At 34.2% G+C, this 22,340-nt stretch overlaps 1 long non-coding RNA gene across 1 annotated transcript in view; it reads left to right on the top strand.

The window, feature by feature from the left end:
* Window positions 1-20,907, top strand: part of LOC143175106 (uncharacterized) — a 31,693-nt gene extending 10,786 nt beyond the window's left edge. The window contains exons 2-3 of the long non-coding RNA XR_012999746.1: window positions 20,197-20,376; window positions 20,434-20,907. This is a non-coding gene — a long non-coding RNA (uncharacterized LOC143175106). The remainder of the gene's footprint in view (window positions 1-20,196; window positions 20,377-20,433) is intronic.
* Window positions 20,908-22,340: the final 1,433 nt, after the last annotated feature.

The following is a 22,340-nucleotide window of genomic DNA, read 5'->3' as shown; positions in this document are numbered from 1 at the left end:
ATATTAATACTCGAACTACGTACCAGTCAAAATGACTGATTCCGATTGTTTTATTTTGCAATTATTGATATCTCAAAAGCATCGAATACTCGAAACGATCTTGGAAATAAATAGTTTCATTTGAATACTGTAATGAATATCTGAAGAAACCGAAGATAATCTATCGTTGCAATTTTTATAGGAATTATACATTAATCGCATTAAATGCTCGGTAGTTCTAGTATTAATCGATTCGGAGATTTACGACCTCCGTTGATCCAGTGTATTATCGCCGTGATCATTTCGTAGACTCGCACTGTTGTGCACACAACTTGCACAGCATACGCAATAGGTACGGTTTATTCAGGTGCATGCTAATACTTGCAGCCCTCTCACGGTCGCGTTCACGGATGTAAAGTTCAGTGTGTAGTAGCAAAAATTTTTCGCGATTATCTCGGAAACTAAAGCCTTCGGTAAGCAGCGTGTAAAGGAAAAAGTTGTTCAGACCTATTCCCACAACAACATATTTCAAAATTATGAAGATCGGTGAGGTCATAGTATATTGAGAAGTCCACCTTAATAAGATATATCAATTTCTGTTTTATGTATTGCTGCGTTCCCGTAACACACGTAAGGGTTTTTTGAGAAAGGTTGAGTTCTTGTCCCGATCGGAGAATAACATACGGCGGGAGAGATTTGTTAAAACGTACTCTTTATGGGGAATTACACGGAGTTGAAGATTTTTTTTTTACAGAGCACGGTTTCGCGATGTTCGGGACAGTTGTGTGTTTGTACAGACCTGTCTGTCAAGAGGTCTCGTAGTGTTTTATCTGGTTCTCGTTGTGTTTCATTTTACGTAAACCTAAGTTTTGTGGGATTGTCATTGGTCGTGAGTGTATCTATTTTTGTGCCTTATGGTGGGAAATTATGAAGAATATAATTTCGCTTCGTCTCGTCTTGTCGCCGTCGTAATTTACACTATTCAGCCGGTCGCAGTTTGCCACTGTGTTGCACGCGGTATCCTAACAATAAAACAGCACGAACTTTTTCTGGTACCTAATGTTTGCGTGTGTACAGGTATGTATAAGACTAAAGCAGACATATTGTACATACACATACGTACTATAACGAACGAATTGTACAGCGACCAATGTTCTAGAACGAATTAATTTATTATAAGATTCCTCGTCGTATTACCGTGCATTCGCGGGTTCACAAATACTTCAAATTACACGTTTCTGAAAATGGACCTCCATGGAAAAAAAGTCTTTATTCTACATCACTATTTTGCTTTTGTATGTAGTATCTTTACGCGGCTCTTACTTATTTATAGATAAATAATGTCCCACATCTTATTCATTTTATCGCGAATGCAGTTGTCTAACGGTACAATTTATTACGCATTTTTCCTATGTATCAATACAGTGGAACTTCTATATCTCCTTCGCCTCTCTGAACTTTCTTTCATTCCATTCTACCGTTTTATTGTAAGAACCTCTACAACTCAAAATACAAAATCTCTACAATTCAAATAATTTATTTTGCGTTAAATACGTATTTCACTTCTCCAATTTGAATTCAGAAGAACTTCTACAAATCAACATATATATATATATGTATATCAAAGCCTTTAAAAAAGCTCTATAAATTGAATTTTCGTTTTTCAAACATAATCTACTCAAAAACTCGATAAGACGGAAACTCTGTAACTCAAAGATCTTACGCCTTCCCTTGCGATTCAAAACATCGAGGTTCGATTGTATAATGATTCTTAGTTTCTTTCACATTCGGTTTTAATTCCAGGAGCGTTTCATGGGCTGCTGTCTCACAGTTGCATCTTTCTGGTCACCTCGGAAAGACGAATCGATCGTGGAATAAGATTATTTGAAACAAGCGAAACGATGTGTTTTAACTTTTTTGAAAATTGAATTTCTGATATTCGCGAGTTTTAAATAATACAACATTTATGTACATGAAGCTTGATGTCTAGTTCGTTTTGGAACAATGTTATTTCTGTTTCCTTTGATTACCATGCACGACGTATTTATGGATTTTGAATTACTCATGTGAAATTACTTACCTGCCGTGATGCGAGAACACTTCATCCATTTGTGTTACGTTATCTATAAACGTTATTATTCAGCGAATTGAACAGATTTAAAGATTGTAACTGAAATAAAACAATCTTTTTATAGATATTCCTTTAACACTTTTCTGAAAATCTGTATATAATCGATTTCTATTTGCCTCGATTATCGGATCAAATAGCATTTTATTACCATTTTATTTTACTTATTCCTTTCTGGAATATAATTCAATTTATTATGTTATTATTATGATATTCAATCAAATCATAAAAGTTAAAAAAAGATATATATATCTACCTATTATTCTATCGCTTTAGGGAGGAGTCAAACTATTAGAACAAAATATTTACCCAAGTTGTAAAAGGTGATCATTAAAATGTCGAATATGCACTCTTTTGATATATAAAATCGGCAACATAAAGATTTTAATAAACTTTACCGTTATCTGTATGGGCCGTTTCTAGCAAATAGACCGAACTATAACTCTTGACGTTAAGGAAATGCTATGCGTGCTTAACGGACTGTGTAAGAGTAACTAAATCTCATTTTCTAACACGAATGCTTTCGCAAGTGCATCACTCCACTTGTAACTTTAGAAGGAACTCAAGGATTTGCGCAATATTTCGTTTCCGCGTGTAGAAATTATAGACAGAATTGCAATAATCAGTAAATACGGTGTTGGTGAAGACATTAGTAACGGATGGATTAACATTCGCATGGTGTCTACTTAACGTAAGTAATAGAATGAAGTATCTCGTAAAGGAACGAGTTTTATTAACCATACTTTTCCATCTCAAGACCCTTAAACTAAGATCTAACTCTAGCGTTTCAAATAGTTTTTACATGTGATGCAGACAAAATTTTATGCTCTGAAAAAGTTGCGAAAATTAAAAGATCTCACATGAGATATATAAAAAATATTATGTTTTGAAAGAATAAAGAAAGTGAAAAGTTTACATATACTTTAATATAAAGCTTTTGTTTTTAAAGCTATTACTAAATGGAATTATATGTGTAAACAGTTACATACAGTGACTCACGAAAGTATTTGAACACTTACCACGAAATAATTTATTAACTATAATAAATACATTATTCAACTCTTGCCGAAATATTATAAACATTGCAAGGAGGTATGATTTTCTAGATTATATAGGTAAAGTTTGAAAAAAATCGAAAGATATATACAATAGTTATGAAGTCACAAAAGTATTTAAACAGGTACCCTTTCAATCTTTAATATTTAGTAGGTCCATCTTTGGCACGAATATTTTGTAACCGATTATGCATAATATTTACTAACTTTTCTCTAACACTTGATGATATACAATAGAATTCCACACTTCCAGTATTTTTTCTTTCAAACTTGACTTGGATGTTATATTAAATTTTTATAATTCTTTCCCTATTATTGCCCATAGTTATTGAATTGGGTTGATATGAAGGCTTTGTGGTGGTGTGACCAACATGTGCGGGGTATTATATATGATCCATTCCTTAACGATTCCTGCAGTATGTTTAGAATCATTATCGTGTTGAAAGTAAAAGTCTTTGTACATATCCAACTTTCTTACACTTTCCTTTAAATTTTGTTGTAAAATGTTCAAATATTTGTATTTATCCATTGTTCCCTCTATGAAGACCAAATTCCCGGTGCTGTCTGCCACTATACACCCCTAGATCATAACTGAGCCTCCCACACATCTCACTGTAGCGCACAAGGTTTTCGCTTCCATCTCTGTATTTGTTTGTCTCCAAACAAAATTACGTCCGTCTGAACTAAAAACGTTAAATTTCGATTCATCTGAAAATATTACTTTATTCTAGAATACATTATCTTTACTAATAAATTGTGTGTGTTCAAATACTTTTATGGCTTCAGCGATCTTTATGTTTATAAGAAATAATTCATAACTATTGTATATATCTTTCGATTTTCTTGAAGTTTTGCTTATATAATCTAGAGAGCCATACCTCCTTACAATGTTTATAATATTTCGGTAAGAGTTGTATAATATACTTATTATAATTAATGAAGTATTTCATGGTAAGTGTTCAAATACTTTCGTGAGTCACTATTATTACTTAAATTAAGTAAACTTTTTACGATATTATAATAGATGAAAATTCAAACATTTTAATGTTTTGAAAGAAGAGAAAGTGAACTGAAATTGGAAAAAAGAAAAAATATATAGGCGGTGTTTCTGAACTACTGCGCACAAATGGTAGGAAGTGTGCAGCTCAAATAGTTTTCGAGATAAAAACAGATTTAGTTTAAAAAAAAATCTATGGGGACTGAATCAAGAATACCGAATTGTCTCGAAAAATATCAGTGATTCAATGTATGACAAATGTGACAATGACAAATGACAAATGTATCAAACAAAAGTTACAGGGTATAAAATGCTACAATACATATCACGGTGGAAGGTATTTGACTGTAACATGACCTTGAAACGTTCTACTATGGTCACGTTACAATTCTTAACACCAAAACTACCAGACAAATCAAAATGACCTATTCCTAATTTCTTCTTTTTATAAAGATAAAAAGATAACAGATGTCTCTGAGAAATGGTTAATGAAATTGACTTAGCAATACTCAAGCTGAATTGTTAATCAATTAAAGTCTCAGTAGATGCATTCTTGGAGTTTCTATAGAGGAAATTCAAACAGTCAATTTAACTGATAGTTTTAGTGTTAAATAGAACCTTATAGTTTCTACATCAGATTTTTTAAGCCGACATTCAGACGTTTCCAAACCATAGAAATGAAATTTTTCGCTCAAGTTGTTATCAAAAAATCAGCAACCAAAGTTGCCAGTTCATCGGTAGGTGATGGTAGCCGCTTGATAGTCCGTCTTTTTCTGAGTCCGGATTTTTTTTACTCAGTTTAGTGAGTGTAGTGAGTTGTATGCGCTCTATCATTTGTGCGTAATAATTCGGAAACACCTTGTATATATTTATGCATATGCAATGTATATAACATATATTATGACATGTGCAAATTTATAGAATACAAAAAAACGTGTATATTAGCAATAATTAATATTTTATTTTATTGTTACTGTAAACAACTTTCCTCTCTGACTTTTATAAAATAACTGATTATAAGAAAGCGCATGAAGATTCTCATAGTCAATAATAATACGTAACAATTTTTTAGTCCGACCAACAACAAAAAATTGCAATTAAGGATAACGAACATTATTTTATTATAACATTGATTTAATATACAAATTAAGTAACATCTTGTTGACAAATAAGTATTTTAATTAGAGGCAGAATCAATCAAGTAAGTTCTGTTTACAGTGAGTCACAGCCAAAATCGTACATCACATATACGAATACGTTTCGTCTCGTGAAAAAGTTCAGGAAGGATATGGGGGAAAAAATATCATGAATCTATATTGTAAATGTATCTATATTTATTATGTAGTAGTATCAAAAGGAACAAAGTTGTCTAAATATAAAAAAAACAAAGTTACTATAATTCAGCCTGGAAAACGTCTCACAGCTAAAATCGTACAGTATATATATTTTGTAATATTCCCCAAGGGGAACCCCTGAAAACAAATGAAAATTATGGAACAAATGAAAGATTACATTGTTTAGCGTATTCGCAGTTGTCGTTTAGCGTCGTAAGGTTCGTAGTTGAAAAAAAAGAGAAAGATAGTAATAATGAAGCAGACAACGATAGAAGAGCGACAAATAGTTATAAGAAATTTTCAAAGCGGAAAAAGCTATCGTGAAATTGCGAAGATTATTGGTAGAAGGGCCAGTACTGTTCAGTATATTGTAAAACGATACCAAAACGAAAATAGAATAAGTAATGCGTCAAGAAAAGCTCCAAACAAAAAGTTCAACGCGTACGACGAAAGATAGATAGTACGAAAAGTTAAAGAGAATCCGAAGATCAATGCACCTAAACTTACTAATGAAGTAGAAACATATTTAGGGAAAAGTGTAAATCCAGAAACAATAAGAAGAATACTCAGAAAACATAATTTTCACGGTCGTACAGCTCGGAATAAGCCTCTTATAAACGAGAAGAATAGAAGAAAGAGACTAGATTTCGCAAGAGAATATATATACAAAGATTTTGATTTTTGGAAAGAAACTATATTTACGGACGAAAGTAAATTTAACATATTGCATTCAGATGGAAAAATTATGGTGTGGCGTCGACCAAATGAGGAGTTTAAAATACAAAATTTAAACAGTACCGTAAAACATGGAGGGCAATCAGTAATGGTCTGGGGCCGCATGTCCGCTGCCGGAGTGGGTAACTTAGCATTTATCGAAGGTAACATGAATAAATATGATTACATAAATATTTTGAAAAACAATTTGAGGGACAGTGCCGAAAAATTAGGGATTTTGAATTCGTTTAAGTTTTATAGCGTCAATGATCCCAAACACACATCGCATGTAGCCAAAATGTGGGTACTGTATAATTGCCCTAAAGTACTAAACGCACCTCCACAATCACCTGATTTGAACGTGATAGAGCACGTCTGGAATGAGTTAGAGATTAGAATCCGGAAACATACTATTAAAAATAAAAATGATTTAAAAAGGGTATTAATGGAGGAATGGAGAAAAATTGAAGCCAGTTTTACTGAAAAATTGGTAAAATCTATGCCAAATAGATTGCGTGCGGTAGAATGTAGTCGTCGGCACCCAACAAAATATTAATTTTTAATTTAAACAAATTGTTGGTCACTTTTCTACAAATGTACGATTTTAGCTGTGAGACGTTTTCCAGGCTGAATTATAGTAACTTTGTTTTTTTTATATTTAGACAACTTTGTTCCTTTTGATACTACTACATAATAAATATAGATACATTTACAATGTAGATTCATGATATTTTTTCCCCCATATCCTTCCTGAACTTTTTCACGAGACTAAACGTATTCGTATATGTGATGTACGATTTTGGCTGTGACTCACTGTATATACTTTCACTCGCGTCGAAATACTCTAAACAAAAGAATTTTATGAATTGAAAATGTAACCAGAGAAACTGTATGCTCTTTACAACGAGAAGCGGTATCCCATCGCTTTCTCGTAAAATGTTGCAGAATTGCCTATTACCGATGCGAGATACTATTCGTATAACTAATGACGCGCCCGTTGCGTCATCACGTGTTAGACATTTACTTCGAAAAAGAAAACATAACCTACGCCTCGAATAATTCAAGTTTTACTGCGTCTACGAAACGATATCTAACAATTCCATTCCGTCACGTTCTGATTTAAATACTAAACACTCAGCGTACCACGACCAGTCAAATTATCGGTTTTTAAATTTGGTTAAAACTTCTGCATTTTCTTTCGGCCATTTAACTTAATATCAATTCTTATATTGCCCAATTAAGCAGTTTCTTAATTTTTGTCTTTCCTTTTGTTTCTGTTTTCACTAAGAAAAATGTATTGTTTAATTTGTTTACCTTTATTTTATAATCAGTTATGTAAATACGTATTTATGACTGGTTACGGTAAGAATAGATGCATATAACGGGTATGTTCAGCGTTAAGAATATTTCGAAAGAATACAAGCGCACCTTTGTAAATGTTCGAAATCTCATTTACTTATATTGACATTTGCTTTTAACACTAACCGTAACGGCACGTTTCCTATCGTAACCAGTCAAATAACTGGCTACAAAATAAAGGTAAACAAGTTAGATGATAAATTTTTATAGTGGACATAACAACAAAAAAGAAAGGCAAGAATTGAAAACTAATTAACCCTCTGGCTACGGCAGAATTTGATACGTACCGCACGTATACTCCAGACAACGGAATTTTCCGTCAGCACACATTTTTAATTGAATTGAACTAAATTAAATTTCTTTCAGATTCATGGACGAACCCACACCAATTTCAAAGTAACTGATTATGCATATACTATAAAATAATCACATTTATGTAATACATGACTAACAGAAGATGTAATTGTTGAACTAGAACGCACTTAAGTCCGATTCAAATGTGCTTTGATACAATGATTGTCAATAACATTTTACTGGCGCCTATAGCCGCTTTTAGTTTATCTCAAGCAGCATGTATTGGGCGTCTATAGGCGTCAACGGTACACTAAAATCAAATTTTTAAAGCGCTTTTAGGCACCAACAGTAGCTAAAGAGTTAATCGGATAATAAAGGGATGGATATGAAGTTCAATGAACGAATAAAAGAAAAGTCAGGGTGAAGATTGCCTACATCGTTTTTTTGAACAATGTGTGCTCACGTCTATAAATTCTAAAGCATAGCATGAAAACATGCGATTCATTCTATCAATTAACAATCTCCCTTTGCATTAGGCGCACTCCTTAATTGCGCACAAACGATTTGCTGCCCGAAGCTTCTTCATCGATAATTGAAATTCTCACGCGAGTAACTAAAACCTCGCGATGATTCTGATGCTACTTGGAGTTTTTACTATTGACATGAATATTTTATTCGCAGTGATTACACTGTGGAACAAATTTTGACCTATGTTAGTTTTTGCAATAACCACTATGTGATTCTTATAGAGTTCCTTAGAGTGGCTGGCGAGCGATGGTTGTGTGGCTCCAAAGTTACGTACTCGTGCTCTTCAGGGACATTTTCTTAACCTGTCTGAAAGAAAAACCGTTCTCACGCTTCCCGCGGGGGGATTCCTCTTCAGAAATGTCTGCAGAATCCAATGGCGCATGACTAATTCGTGCTAGCCAACCCACTTTTCGTAGAAATGTATCAGAAGTGCATACAAAGTACGCGCATCTACCCTTTTTAAAACTTTGATCATCGTTTACAAACATTTAATGATACGCAAAATTCAAAAATTTTATAGCTACATATTCGGACAAGTCTCCTTTATTTTTTGCGATAAATTTTAACTGCCTATCGTTTTTAGTTTTCACGTGACACTTGGTTTTCTGAAAAATTCGACCGTTTTTACAAAAACCCAGTTTTTTCGAAAACTGCTCGTTACCCAGCAATTTGGTTTTCGGATTCGTATTTAGGGTAAGGGACTCTATAAGAATCACATAGTGGTTATTGCAAAAACTAACATAGGTCAAAATTTGTTCCACAGTGTTATTAGTGTGGAACAGCTGTAGGCACAAGTCGAGAGAGAGAAACCACGAATGTTCGATTTCATCGTTAGGATAATAATTCTTGCAGTCAGGAATTTTAAATCTGTATTCCGAAGGAGTGAACAACTGAACAAATGAATTTTACAATTTTCATTTTTTGTAAGGGGTGTTGTTAGTAATTACAACATTTTTCGTGTTTTTATCGAAGCTGGGTGAAACTATTAAACATTTTTTCTACAGCAAGGTAAATCGTACATCAAATTGGTAAATAGTATTTACTAAATGCTAGAAAAGAAGAAAATTGTGACCTAACCTTTAATTGTATAAATAAATAAATTATTTATTTATAACTTCCGATGTTAAATACAAAAACTTGCTGTCATTAATTCCATCTATTACTTATATATTTCACAAAATAAATAACTAGCGCAAAGAATTCAATAATAAACAATAATTTCACAAAGGGACATAATCATGGCGATTAAAAATAATCATTACCTTTTTATTTCATAGAAGAGAATGCTACAGTACCGCGATCGCTAGAATAATGTATTATTATTAATATACGATTAATAATACGCAAAAATTACGCGGTTTTAATTAATGGGAGAGAAGAAATTACATTTGTAGATAGAACTTTAGGTCTAAACAATTGACGATATTAATAGAAAGACATTCAATTGCTATGATAGAAGAATCTTATTGAATCTGCATTTTTATAGATATTGCAAGAAAAGAACTTAAGACCTTTTTATTTCTGCATTTGAAGTGTATAGAACCTTCGTATTCAATACACATAATTCCTAAAGTTAAATTTTTTGCTAAATACTCAGTAGTGTGTTAGTAAATACTGAACAACAAATATGTGAAATCATTTTGTGTGGAAAATTATATATTTTACATACGAAATAATAAATTATGTACAGAAATATATTGGGAAACTATTGCTTTTTACTGTACTTAATATTCCAGAAATAATTTTGAACGTTAAGTACTAGAACAAAGGCACTTATTTATCTGAAAATTATAAGGTTTACTTTGAACAGTAATGTTTAAAAAACAATGAAGTAAATGATGTGACCTCGAAATATGTTACACGGAATTGTTATGTTTATTTGCTAATTCAAATAAAATGCGCATTACTATTTGATGGAGGAAGCTAGAATTAGCTCCGGTCGATACCTTGTACAATACTCGCTTATACTACTTTGTAACCGGTAGGATTATGAAAAGAAAACTGCTTTTTTAATTTTTTAAAAAAAGAACGCAAAAAAAATACTATAAAAATAAATCCACGTCCAACTTAAATCACTTCATGGTGTAATGACAGGAAGAAAACAATAATCGTTTAAAAATTGTAAGATGCCATACTATCTTCTATATTTTAACCGATTGTGTTATGGCAGCTGTTAGAAAGTGATAAACAGACAAATTCTCTATTATGTAGTGCCAATAATATCTGAGTTATTCGTCCAAATGCATTTTTCATTCCCAACATTAAGGAGAATTATCTTCATTATAAATGAGGACATAGAAGGTACTTATTAAATATTTTTTGTCAAATTTACCAACGTTCTACTGAATGTATATGAAAATCGACGGTTGTCACGTGAGTATATTCCCTTGTTACAGAAAATTGGGTAATCTAAACCTCGTAGCACGTTCTGGGAGAGCGAAGGATTCCGTACTCCGAAGTTATAGTTGTTAGTTATAGTTGTTACTTATCAAGCTAAAAAGTTTGGTTTAATATGTTTATTTTCCAAGATATTGTTAAATATCTTTTACTACTACTTTATGTGGTCACCAATAATCTTGAATATACCTCAAAATCGTTCGTTCAAATAATTTTGAAAAAACAACGTTTAATACGTGTACTCGTCTAATACACCTATAATGTATTGTAACGAAAAGTTAAAGCAAAACAAAGAAAAATTACATGTTCATATAAAAAAATAAATAATTTATCGTTGAAAGAATTATTATCATTTTGATTTTAAGGTGTCGTGTATACTCGTCGAACGCAGTTAACTGGTTAAATGACCGGACTAAATCACGCCAAATATCAAACATTTTTCCAAAGATTCGCCGGTCATCAATATCATCGAACATTTATACAGAGCATAATGACGTTGAAATGATTAGCGTTCTGGCCACGATATTCGTATATGAAAATCCGACACTTTCTACTCACGATGAAACCGCATCATTTTCCGTGTGTTTCGTCCCCGTGTACTGTAGCGATCGTTGTCTCGATCGCAGAGTTTCTCGACCTCGTAGGTGGTTTGATAAACTATATAGCGAAGCCAATTAACCGGTTAGCGTTTCGCAATTATTAACTTGTATCGAAGATACCGCAACACCGATCACCGCAACCAATATCATACGACCGATCTTGCCGACAAGTATCGGCCGCAAAGAAATTCATAGCGGCGTTCGACGATAATCTCAATATCGGAGCTGTTAAACGGACTGTTAAGGCTCACATCGCAATCTGTTGATCTCATCCAATGTACTTACCTTGCTTCTGATGCACATATGTACTTACGTATCTGGAACAAGTGTCGTATGGTTTGTATACTATACGAAAGACGATGTATTCCTAAACTCTATCTGGTCGACATTATACAGAGTGTCGCCAAACGACAACAAGCGGACATATGATTTCCTACGAAACACTGAAAACCAAACGTAGAATAAATGTTTGTTTGTCTGATTTTCAGTTCTCGAGACGATTAGTTTTGAAAATTCATTCCACACACAGTTACAACTATTAGGTTGGCAAGAAAGTTCTGTCGTTCCTCGGTTACTTCAACTGACACGCTCATTTCCTCATTGTCCGTAATATGATACAGATGATTTTAATAGCAATCGAAAGCTGGTATTGTCGAATTTAAATTTTGAAATTGGAATCGTATTTCGATTTTTATATTTTGGAAAATAAATGTTTGTTATGAATCAAGATAAAACTCATTTCCGGCACTTTATGCTTTGTGAGTTCCAACTTGTGCATAACACAATGGAAGCATATAAAAATTTATGCTCTGTTTCTGGACCATCTAAAGTTGAAGTGCGTACGATCTAAAGATGATTTTTATTACTTTTTTTCTATAGTCAAAGGAGGGGAGGCTATCTTTATCTCCAGCATAAATGACCTACTTAATAGGTGTATGAACATTATAGAAAACAATGGTTATGATTAATTAATATCATTAATTAATCTTCTTTCCAAGATCTTCTTGCCTATTTTTTCGACGTGTGTGACAACGTCTATTTTGTATTCCAACAATATTTGCATGATATTTAAGAGTTACTAAATTCTAGAAAAAGCAAAGCAATATTTTATCACTAATATTATATTTTGATCAACTTTTCATTATTCCGGAGAACTCTAATCCAACCCACTATATGTTCCTAATGAGAGTGGAACGAACAAATACAAAAATGCATTTGGAATGCCCTTTCGTAATTAATAAAATAATATTTTTTCATGTTTATTGAATTAATAACTTTCTGTTGTCAAATATCATGCGAGTACCTTTTGTTTTTAAACTTAATAAACGTTTAAATAGCATTAAATAACTAATTAGATACGTTTCCGAATAAACAAATAGACGAGATTTTTTCTTATTTTTGATTGATTAACTGACCAACTAAAAACACCTGATTGGCGATTATTTATCCGTGACGAGAAACAAGCATACGTTTAAACAGGAAGCACTGATTTTGGATACCAGTATCAGCGAGTCCACAGACCCCTGATGATGCTAGCTGTAATGCTAGCGAAACGTCGGGAAATCATTCCTAGTGGACACGGCTTACTCTGAAAATCATGGTCTTTGTTCACACAAATGAATGATTTTGTAAATACAACACAACAAATAGTTGAATATGTGAAACGCGGTACAATTTTTTATAAACAACAACTTTTTATAAACGTGAAAAAATGTCTTTACCATTGTATTGAATTCCATATGTAAGGGCGTTCTACGACACAGCCACAAGCATAGCCGCTCTCGTTCGACCATGCTTTTATTTTATAATTATTAAATTATATTTGAATAAGTTAAAATGCTGTCAAAATGACATTCTGTTTCGATTAAAAATTTTTCATCTTTTCCACTTTCAATTTTTTCCATTTTCTCTTTTTCTCCGATCTGGACAAACGGTACGCGGTAACGTCTCGCATCCGCGACTCGTTATGCAGAATGCTGAACGTCTTCCGTATTCATAGCTTGATTAATGTTCGCAGCAAAGTCGAAAGGCGTAACACCATTGCCAACGCTGCTTTTAACCTGTTTTCACAGACAATGAATTATTAATACTTAGCCAGTCGTTAACGTAGATACACGTCATTTGAAATGCCGTAGCTGGTTGCCACTGACATAGCCTTATATCCTTTTATATTTATAATAAATTATATCAATTTTATATGCATTGGAATTTTATCATATGGTTTTATTTTTACTACAGGTATCTAAAACTAAATAAGTGTTGTTGCACGTATCTGCACCTCGCAACATTAAATGGGCGTCCTACGTATCTCGTACCATGTTTATGATTACACTTATTTTTAAATTTCATTTTAAGTCTATTACTAGACATTATGTCAACTTTTTGTGTGAAATTAGTTTTAACTCTGATTTTCATTTAAAATTGTTTTACTGATTTTAAAAGCTTATTCAGTAAATTTTAAAAGTTTAATACCTTTTAATATCTCTATATTCACATGTTTTTAAGTTTCCATACTTACATCATAAGATTTTATATTCGTTGATTCTAAACTGCAAATATCTCTCTACTGGCGTGATTTTTAGAAGGCAATATTTTTTATTGTTGCTTCTCCATTTTTCTGTTCGAACTCAATGACGCACGCTTACAGGCAAATTGTAAGCAAAAGTTGTTGCGTCATAGCCGCTGGCTGTGAAAGAGTTAATTAGCAGAACGTCGAATACGAACGCCTGTATGACCGGAAAAAGAATAAGGTTCTTTTAAAAATTTCAAAGCATCCGGATAGTTGTTTATTTTTTATACGTTATAATTCCAAGTGATAAGTACAATATAGTAAACAACAGAACTCAAGAAATCATTCTATTATTCGAGGCATCTTTTTACCTTAAATGGTTCACTTTTCAAGTTCGGATTAGAATATAATAAGTCTCCGTTTTACGTTCTGAAAAACCAAATGTTGAATGAAACAGTCTTAACGAGGTCACCATAGCGCGTAAAAGAGCAGTAGGTGAAGCAGATCAATAAATAGCTTGAAAAACCATGATAAATCAGTGAGAAATGAAAAGAGTTTGTGTCAGATTTGTAACAAAGAGTTTAAACCGCATTCGACAAATTTAAATGTTATTCACTATTTTCGAATATAGATGAAATATTACTTTTTCATTATCAATCGTAAGAAAAGTTCGCATAAATCAAGAGTCAGGTGTATTTTGTGAGGTACCTTTAATTTACTTAATACATGTTGACCAGCAATTTTACGCATAAACTATCTTATGTTACCGGTTATTATTCCGTAATTAAACACGAAAGTGGAACAATGTAAATAAACTTCAATATACTTTATTTATATATAATGAATTAAAATGAAACTTTGGACATATCTTTCATACAACTTTGAATATTTAGCTTTTGCAATATTCTATATTGCTGTGCATCTCAAAAATTGAAATAACTAATGCGAGTGTAAACATGAGTTAACTCGTGACCGGTCAGTAATGTGTTAAAATAGTCGCGATGTCCATAGTTCATTCGACAAATCAATGTCGGCCAAACGCAATTAAAAAGGTTTTAAACGAGAGACCTACAATGATCATCATCGTGATGATTAACATGATCATCGTAATGATAATTGAAGACATCAAATTATTTAAAACAGAATGATCGTGAAAAGCCTTCTCATAACTATTATGAAAATTTATAAAACAATTAAACATTATATATACATATAAGAAGTGACCGAGGTCTAGGTCTATATAACGCGTAGTTACGGCCCTGCATAGCTGTAGCCGGCGAGCGATGGCCGTATGGCGCGAAAGTTCCGTGCACGCGCTCTTCGCGGACATTTTCTTACCCTGTCCCAAAGAAAAACCGATCTCACGCTTCCAACGGAGGGGTTCCTCTTCAGAAATGTCTGCAGAATCCAATGGCGCATGACAAATTCGTGCTAGCCAACCCACTTTTCGTAGAAATGTATCAGAAGTGCATACAAAGTACGCGCATCTAACCTTTTTTAAACTTTGTTCATCATTTACAAACATTTAATGATACACAAAATTCAAAATTTTTATAGCTACATATTTTTTTAGCAAGTTTCCTTTATGTTCTGCGACATATTTCAACAGCCTATCGTTTTTAGTTTTTACGTAGCATTTGGTTCTCTGAAAAACTCAACCGTTTTTACAAAAACCCAGTAACCAAAAACTCAATTGGTTAACCAAAGTTTTTACATATTACAGATGAGTAAGCGGTCCTTCGTTCCTCTACTCCTTTACTGATATATAAAGAATATAAGAATTGATGGAACATATCTCTGAACCCCCAAAACATAGTTTCCGCCACCATTTTAAGGACTCTCTCGTCACTGCTTTCCTCCTCTCTATCGTCGAATAGTCTATGCAAAGACGTAATTTTGTTCTTCATCATCGAAAAATCAAGTTCATCTTCACTTGTATTAATTCCTTCATCGAATTCCATGCTTACTAGGCTACGTAACTTTGAAAGTAATAATTCTATTGCCACGACTGTCGAGTTCGAACTAATGTCAAAGACGGAGTCCAATCCGCGATCACGAATTAACTTGAGATAAGAAAATCTTATAGCCGTTTTAAAGGGGTGTCATTCTACACTTCATCAAATTACACACAAGGGTGTTAGGAATACACTCATGAAGCGATATTGCCCAGATCAAACCTAAATAAACATCGTTACCACTCGAATTATGTGCAAAAGATTAACATATTTGAAAGTTAAAAGATCAGTTAAAACAAAAAATTAGTGTGTACTTAAGACCGTACGACGGAAGTGAAATGGTGATGATTATTTTTGAAGTGAAAACTTCTACAGCAAATAGATTACGTCGATTTGTTTGAATTCATCGTCGAACTAGCTGTTTTGATCCATCTTCGATTTTACAATCTATAAAGGATAATATTCAAATATTTGCACAAGCACAACACAGCAGCGACTCACACCTATGTACGGTGCGTTACTGAACTGAGCCAAGTTGGTCACTGCCTCAAAAGTGAAGAGGGGCAAGGGAAAACGCTCACTCGTGGCACACGGTCCAATAGTAATGGCGGAATTAGTTTCGACATGTTTTTGTTACTCGCCGAGCCGCGAGCTGAGGTTGTCATCGAGGTGACTCTGAGAGTGTGTTTCAAGGGAGAAAGTTTCGCTGGTTTTGTAGCACAAGTTTTTATTTAGTTGAACTGAGTACAATGTTTTAGTACAAACGTCGCAAAGTCGCTCGTCTAAAGAAAACTGCGTCCTCTTTTCCGTTTTTCCTCCGTATTTAAAGGATTTTGTAAAGGAGTGGGGGAAAGGGATTTTGGGAGAACTGAGGGCTGCAGCAATTTGGTGGGGGCGTAGCTTTGTAATCTTTGAATTTCATCGTGGCAGTCCCTGAATGTTTGGAAAAGGTGAATTTTGTCACCGGATGCACACATTTGGTATCTAAAAGGAAAACTGGACAGTGAAAAGGAAAAAGGGATTTTCAGGATACATAATTTAGGTGCATAGACGGGAGGTTGTTTTAGGTTCTGAGAAAAGGCGGAAGATTGGTATGCAACCTCGGAAAAGACCTCCACTTAACGATCCCCAAATGAGGTAAAAGGGGTATGTGGTGATGGCTATCACGACAAGGTGGAGCTTGCGGCCGAGTCCCCTTGTCCCTCTTCACTTTTGAGCCGTCGGTTGGCTTGGTTCACTTATATGATCATTTATATGTTTAATGCTTCGAAAATAATGCAGTAATCAATTTGAACTCATAATATGTTACACGGAATAGTGATATGTATTTGTTGATTCAAATAAAGCGCCATTATTATTGGCGGGAGATATTAAACTAGATTCGGTCGAAACTGCACGATTCTCCTCTAATTACTAGATACATCGCGTGCTGAAGTTACGAAATTCGAACAATTTCTCAGTAGAACTTAAAACACGTGAGTGTACTTTAAATATTTGTATCCCTCATATTTCTGTGAATTTTGTTTTCAATAGTTGGAAATGCGATTTTAACATATAAAACATTGAAAATATTTTACCTAATTTATATTATTTTTGTACTATAATATTATTTTATGTGTTTATCGCAAACAGTGGTGAATAATAAAGAGACTTATTCGATAACTTCAATTCATTCTCTGCTGTATTGCTCATATACAGGTTAGCAAAAAAACGAATAATACTTGCAAAATAATGAAAAAGAATTGAAGTGAACATGAATTGCAAAATTAATATTTTCAAAGCGAAAATATTCTTCCTTTTTTAGACATAATACTATCTATTATGATTATGCTAATCCTGGTGACTGGAAGAACAAATAATTCTTTTATAGACGATAGTATTCGGTCGTACCACATCCATTATACATGTATATACACGCATATAATACATAACACTGACTTTAACGTTAATTTTAACTGTGTAGTTTACTTTTAGTCTTTAAAGTACATAATTTTTTATCACGGATATCATTAATTGAGAAGAGTTTATTGTAATTCCAATTATAAATAAGCGAAATTAAATCTACAGAATTAAAGTATATAATTTTAAAATAAGATTAATAAGAATGAGTATGTCCTACAAAAATGTTGGTTTAAACAATCTCGTAGGAATTATATTTTTGAAGTTTAATTATATTTTTAAAGTTGCATGAACCCGGCGGGGTTATTAGCAACTACGTACTTGATACAATTGGCATAGAGAATCGTTGTTTTAAATTCAATCGAGTACTTTTATTTATTTAAGAAATTTGAAAACGTTTTTGCGAGTCCTTCATAATTTCCTGAATTTTGAATACTCTTCTGCCATGTTTATAGGCCCAACAAACTGTAATGATGAGATCGATTGAATTCACGGCGTTACAGCTGCTACTTGGTGGTTTTTCTTTGTTTTTTATTAGATGTTTGTGAATAACATTTATGTGGTCGATTCTCAATGTATTTAACACTACTTATTGTTTTCCATTGAACGAGAAGGCGGAACTAGAAGTACTTTCATAAAAACTATCAGGGCCGCGTCAACCCAAGGGAGCAAAGGGTGTACCGCATCAGGGCTACAACATTTAATAGGGCAGCAAAAAACAAATACTTAATATTTATTTTATACAGCTAATATCTGATTTGTGTGTGTGCAATAAATGTGTGGCGGCCGAAAAGCTGCCTTACGCCACTGGATTTCCTCGCTATTCTTTTACCGTTAACGCTGTCCTTCCGCGCGAGTCTGTTTCGTGTCATCGCACATTTGGCGACCAGACCCGCGCGGGCCCACGAATTTTCCGAAGGTTTCCCAGGCCTCGCTCGGAACTGCCCAGTTCGAGGGGCAGGCCCTTGCAGGCCTGGAAACTTTCACCGTTCTTACAACACTCTTGTTTACTTGTCTGTTCACCATTATCCTTCTTTTTCTTCTCTGTCTTTTGGATCTTTTCTCTCTTCCTCGTTTTTCTTCTCTATCTTTTGGATCCTTTCTCTCTTCCTCGTTTTTCTTCTCTGTCTTTTGGATCGTTTTTCTCTTCCTCGTTTTTCTCCTACTTTCCTATCCTTCTGTCCTTCTTCAGAGGAATATATATATTTTCCGAGGAGAGTTTAGGAGCTCTCATTTTGGTCTCCACCCGCGACCGACGTCATCACGAACCTCCGCGACACCGACCTTTGGCAAACTGTGTTGAGGACCGTACTTCACCAATCGTTTTCGGTTTAACTTCACCGAACCCTCCACAGATGAACTGTGCGATTGTGTGTGTGCGACTGTTTTGAATAAATGTTCAATGCATTGGAATGTTCTAGATTAAATTGTGTAGCGTTAATATTAAACACTAAAATATAATTCGCTGCGAGGACGCTCGAAAAAGTATACAGTGCGAGAGTTGCAACAAAAACGATTCCGTTATCCCTCCAGCGGCTAGGTTTAATTTGCACCCTTTTCGGGGGTGCGGACGGTGGGTTCGGAGCGTCCTTCGAGAGGGATGGTACAGGGACGTAGGACTTAGGCGCAGCAAATACCTTTGGCGCCCTCTGTATGTCGTTCCCTATACGGTGGAATTCTGTTATAGAAGAGGTTTTCCATATTATGCTCAGTGGCCTTTTAAAACTTTAATAAAATATTTCGCGATTTCTTTGTGTTAGGAAGGTACTTTTAATGTGTTAAATTGATGGGCGTCGTCTAAGAGTATAGGAATTTAAGTGTGTCAACAGAAAAGACTCAGACAAGAAACTTTATTCTACAATTCCGTCGTATCCTCTCGGGATAAATTGCCCTCTCCTCGCTCATACTACGTATCCCGCCTCGCCCTACACAGTCACCCAACTAAATTACGATTCTGCTTCCGATTTTCCGTAGTATGCATAATTAATCATCCGGCAAGTTGTAATATAGCCGCAGTTATCTCGACCGCGCTCTAGTAGATACCGTTACCGTGTAGACCTTCGTGCCACCAAGAGAATTTCTTTCTTATCAGCCCGAGAAACCGCGGTTGCTAAACACGCACATCCTTCCACGCTGGCCGCATAAGTTTCGACCGATCAGCGATTTATACACCGATGCCTTGTGAAATCTCCGATCGAGTTGTGTTATATACCTTAACAACGTTAAATATTATATTGATCGCTTTAAAAGTCCGCTATGCACTTTGCCTCCAAAGGCTTCTATACTTACACGGTGAGACTTGTCTGGGGATATGTCCTGGCACAAGCAATGGGTCCGAGTCTTGTTCATTATTTCTACCATATGTGTATACTATACGACTCTCACTTTAGCTCTATCGGCTACCAAGCTACAGTAATGCTCGCTTAAATTCTACAATTTCGTGTTCTAGCAATGGAATTCGACCGAGCAGGAAAAACAGGAGGAAACTATTTGCTTCCAGGAATTGACTCGAGTACAGCTTGATAAAGGCAGAGAATCGATATAATGAGCGTGAGTGGAATAGACATAGGTCTGTCAAGCATCAGGGTTCGAGACGCGGGACTTCAAAGCGATGCCGCACGCGTCAAATGTAAACATGCAGTAAAGAAAGTTTCAATTGCAATAATTTTAACCTTACCTTCTCTAGGTAATCTTGCTTGTAAAGGAAATATTCTTGTTAATGAAGAATATGTTTGTGAGAGTAGCCTAGTTCCCGCCGAAAACAGTCTCGGAGGCAACCAGGAATAAGAATGGCGACGACATCAAAGAAGTAACAATAGAGTTATCCGGGGAGAGATGGCCCACTTTTTTAAAGAACTATTACATCATACATGTCATTGATACCTACCAAACCAAAACATTAAACAGGTTTGTACAGGTGACTGAGTACTAAACTTTTCATTTTATCTTTATTTTTAGATTTCGATTAACAGTTTCTTTACATTCTTGTGATAATATTGGCAAACTGCCCCAGATGCGCATTGCTTCGACGCTTTTACGTCAATTTAAGATTTCAAAATAAAAATTTCCAATGCCAGATATTCGATAACCATAAAGATTCTAATTGTCCACATAAAATGGATAATCATCGTTTGTAGACGCTCTTAATAAACTAAAGGAATTTATACTTTATTCCAGTCTCTGTCAATTAACCCTTGAAAACTTTTATTTGCATATATATACGCAGTTGAGTTGTGGTACATTGAAATGGCAATTGGATCTCTAAAGTGTCCCGTTTGCGTAATCGAATTTCTCGGATGATCGAACGATGATGTTTTCATACATAATGAGTGTATCTAGTAACTGGTTCGGGCTATAACTCGGTTGCTGTTGAAAATAAAAAACAGATTATGGAAGCAAGTTTTGCATAATTTAACCCTTTCGCTAAAATGAATGAGGTATATCGGTTCCACGATGTCGAAGACACGATGCTATAGACGAGATATCTCGTGTATCTGTATTATTGATATGAAGTGTTTTATTTGAAAATTTGACACAAGTAATCGATTTTTAAGACGTACCATCGTTGGTGGAAGATGCTTAAAGATGATAAATATAAAATACTCCATATTTTATATAATTAGAGTTTTTGTTGTTTATTTTGTATGGAATGCTTGAAAGCATGGTGAAATGCGACAGAAAATTTTTACAAGAATATCTGGTTTCCTTCCGTCGGCCATTATGCAGATGTGCATACTACACATCGTCTAGTTGGATGAAATTCCTTTTCTGTTGATCATATTCAAATAAAACACTTCATATCAATAATACAGATACACGAGATATCTCGTCCATAGCATCGTTTCTTCGATATCGTGGAACCGAGGTATCTTGGCCATTGTAGCGAAAAGGTTAATAAGCTCTACGATCGTACGATACGAGTTTCTGGATAAGTGCATCGGTTCAATTGCAAGATGTAGTTGTACTTGCTTTATCCCGTGCTATTCTGAATAAACATATACAAACTACAATCGTGAGAAACTTTTCAAAATATCTATGATTTTCATAGCACCAACAGTAAATATTCAGATGCTCCACTATTGCATTATAAACATTTTCTTACACGTTTTGCTAGACTTTTCATCACACTGTTCACTTATTCTGCATTCAAAAACAGTTCGTCTTAATTCCTATCTTCATATCGTCGATTGAAATAGAAGGTTGCGAATACGGTTTAGATATTTTTCAAGACACTCCGTAAGAAAAATTCAAAGAAATTGAGGTCATGCGGGAAAATGCTTAGAAAACAACAGTGGTACTTTTCAACATTTATTGCAGATATTTGAGAAGAATACTGAGAAAAATATTTCGAGGAGTATTAAGTTTTTGACAATTGCACCTTCATACTTTTTTATTCAAAATGGCACCAGAAATCGATTTATGCAAAAAAAAAGATCATAAGTTGCATTCAAAAATCGGGTGCGATTGCGCTTTGCAAACGCATCGGTGCACAAAACATTGTAATACGTAATTATGTATATGTAGAATTATTGAAGATAATCTAAAATAATTATATATCGATAGATTTTTTTTAATATTTAAGAGATAGTTCAT

Source organism: Nomia melanderi, chromosome 11 (genome assembly GCF_051020985.1).
Source record: "Nomia melanderi isolate GNS246 chromosome 11, iyNomMela1, whole genome shotgun sequence".
Classification (NCBI taxonomy): Eukaryota; Metazoa; Arthropoda; class Insecta; order Hymenoptera; family Halictidae; genus Nomia; species Nomia melanderi.
Note: the sequence above shows the minus strand (reverse complement) of the source record. Positions and strands in the feature narration are given on the sequence as shown.